This window comes from Macaca fascicularis, chromosome 5, assembly GCF_037993035.2.
Source record: "Macaca fascicularis isolate 582-1 chromosome 5, T2T-MFA8v1.1".
Taxonomy (NCBI): Eukaryota; Metazoa; Chordata; class Mammalia; order Primates; family Cercopithecidae; genus Macaca; species Macaca fascicularis.
Window position 1 is genome coordinate 21251945 of NC_088379.1, and position 3446 is coordinate 21255390.

General features: G+C 29.0%; 1 non-coding gene across 1 annotated transcript; it reads left to right on the forward strand.

The window, feature by feature from the left end:
• Window positions 1–1670: 1670 nt before the first annotated feature.
• On the forward strand, window positions 1671–1777 carry LOC123573714 (U6 spliceosomal RNA). The gene has a single exon (XR_006698456.2). It is a non-coding gene; the product is annotated as a U6 spliceosomal RNA (small nuclear RNA).
• The last annotated feature ends 1669 nt before the right edge of the window (window positions 1778–3446 follow it).

Genomic DNA, 3446 nt, shown 5'->3' on the forward strand with positions numbered 1-3446 from the left:
GTAAATAAGAATATTAAAACTTTATTTTTATACTTCTTATTTCCAAGAGGTAGATAATTACATGAGCATAATGAAGAAAGAAATAAAGATTTTTTTAAAAGCCAAATCAAACTTACTGCATCAGGAAATAAAAAATATAATGCCTAAAATAAAAAAATACACTTTATGAGATTACCAGTACATTAGACAGTGTAGAAAGAAAGATTGGTCAATATGAAGATATAGCAATAAAAACTTTTTTTTTTAAATCCAAGGAAAATAACTGAAAAAAATCAACAAAGCATAACAGAGATGTGGAAGAATATTAACTAACCACACATACGTGTATCTGGAATAGCAGATGGGAAAAGGATAAAGAGACAAAGTATTTGAAAAAATAATGCTAAAAATTTTCCAAATTTGAAAACAATAAACCCACAAATTGAAGAATCTTAGCCCAAAGCACAAAAAATAGGAACATAACTACATAAAGATAAATGATAATAAAACTGCCGAAAACCAATAATAAAGAGAAAATATTTGAAAATAGCCAGGAAAAGATACACTGTGAATCAAAGACAAAAAAATACATGGGCATATCATCAGAAATAATGAAATCTAGAACATAGTGGAATGACATAGAAGAGATAAAAACAAAATAGAAAAAGTCAACCTAGAATTGTATAAGCATGACTACATCTTTTTAAAATAAAGACAAAATAAAGACTTCTTAAGAAAACAGTCATCATTCCTAGACCAGCATTATAAGAAATGTTAAAGGATGTTCTAGCAAAAAGATAATGACAAAAAGAAATTTAGATATTTGCTAAGGAATTAGTAAAACCAGAAATCATTAATATGCTGGTAGGTAAACATGAAATATTTTTATATTTAAGAAATGGGATAAAAATAAAATTATTTCAAAATAATAACTTGCCAGGCACCATGACTCACACCTGTAATCCCAGCACTTTGGGAGACTGAGGTGGGTGGATTACTTGAAGTCAGGTTTTCAAGACCAGCCTGGCCATTGTGCTGAAACCCCAACTCTACTAAAAATACAAAAATTAGCTGGGCTTGGTAGTGCACCTGTAATCCCAGCTATTCGAGAGGCTGAGGCATGAGAATCGCTTGAACCTGGGAGGCGGAGGTTGCAGTGAGCCAAGATTGTGCCACTGCACTCCAGACTGGGTGACAGAGTGAGACTCTGTCTCAAAAAGTAAGTAAATAAATAAAAATAATAATTTATTTTGGAGTTTATTATACACATAAAAAAATGTGACAATAGCACAAAATCCAGGTGGGATAAAAACAGAAATAAATTACTAGAACATTCTTATGCTGTGCTTGGAGTGGTACAATATTATTTGTAGGTAGACAATAATATGTTAAACATGTATACAATAAAGCATAGAACAACTGTGAAAACAAAACATTACAAACAATAAAAAAGGTATAACTAATAAATCAATAAAGCCAATACAATTCAATTTAAGAAAACATTCAATTATTCTAAAATAAGAGATATATTAATTTCTATTGCAGAATCACACATTAACTCACAACTTATCAGTGCACACAACTGACATTTATTATCTCACACAGTTTCTGAGGGGCATAAATTCAAAAATGTCTTAACTAGGTGGTTCTTGTTCAGGGTCTCTAGGGAGGGTGCAACTAAGAAAATGACTGTGCTTCCTTCAGCAGCACATAAACTTAAAGTGGAACAATAAAGAGAAGATCGGCATGGCCACTGCACAAGGGTGACGTGCAAATTTGTGAAGAATTTCATATTTTTGGAGTAGGATAACTGTAGTTAACAACAATGTATTGTACATTTCAAAATAAAAGTGAGGACTTTAAATGTTCTCAATGCATACAAATGACAAATGCTTGTGTTGATGGTTATCTTAAAAACCCCAACTTGATCATTACACTTCTATGCATGTAATAAAATATTACATGTACTTCATAAATATGTTCAAATAAAATGGATCAATAAAAATATAACACAACCAGTTGGAAAAAACTCTCACTTAGTAGTTGATAAAACTAGTAGACAAAAGTTAGTAAGAATGTAGAAGATTTGAAAAACAATATGAACAAACCTGACCTAATTAATGTTTTTGAACATTTTATCCAAAATAGTAAATTATACATTATTTTTATGTGACATGGAGTGTTTACCAAGATTAACAATATTTTGTGTCATAAAACAAGTCTCGATAAACTTAAAAGCATGTTCTCTGGCCAAAATGAATTTAAATTAGAAATCAATAACATTAAAATATGTGGAAGATTCCTAAATATTTGGAAACCAAACAAAAAATTTTCAAATAACTCATGGTTTATAGAAGAAATACAAAGGAAATTAGAAAATATTTTAAACTGAGTAAGATGAAAATACGACATATCAAATGTGTGTGGTATAAGTAGAGTGTAGAAAGATATTTATAACATTAAATGTATGTGTTTGAAAAGTAGCAAGTTCACCATTAATATCTAAACTACCACTTTAAGAAGCATCAACAAAAAAAACAGCAAGTTAAGCCCAAAGTAAGAAAAATAAAAAGAATTAATAAGGATAGAAGAAGGAATCAATGAAATTTAAAAATAGACTAAAAAGAAGAAAAATCAATGAAACTGAAAGCTGATTCTTTGGGAAGATCAAGAAAATTGAAAAGCCCCCAGCAAGACTGCTCAGGCCTCTAAGAAAATATGAAATACAAATTGCCATTATCAATGATAAAAGAGGAGACATCACCACAGAACCTATCAGGATTTTTAAAATTGTACAGAAATGCTGTAAATAAGTTTAACAAATCAAATAAAATGGACAAATTCCTCAAAAAATAAACCAACATTCATATTGAATTACATACATACTGAATTTATGTTAAATTACATATTCAATGTGTAATTATATATTCAATATGTAATTTGAGATTCACTATATTAAGAAACTACAAAACAAAAACTACATAATCATCTCTATAAATGCACGAAAAGCATTTTACAAAATGCAACATCTAGTCAGACAAAAATTCTCAGCACCCTAGTAGAAGAATAAATAGAATGGATTTTCCTTCAGCAGATAAAGAAAATCTTTATGAAAATTGTAATTACTATGACACATAATTATGGAAGACTGAATATTCTCCCTCTAAGATTGGGAACAAGGCAAAGATTCCCATTTTTATCACTTCTATTACTTATTTTTCTACAGGTCCTCAAAAGTGCAATAATCCCAGAAAAAGAAATAAAAGGTATGTGGATTTAAAAGGAAGAAATAAAATTATCTTTAATAATAAATGACATGATTATCAAGGTAGAAAATTCTAGGAATTAATATTAAAGACGCAAAAATAATAAATGAATTTAGCAAAACTCCAGGATATTAATATGCAACATCAATTATTTTTCTACATACGAAACCAAACAATTGGAAATTATAATAAAATCACACT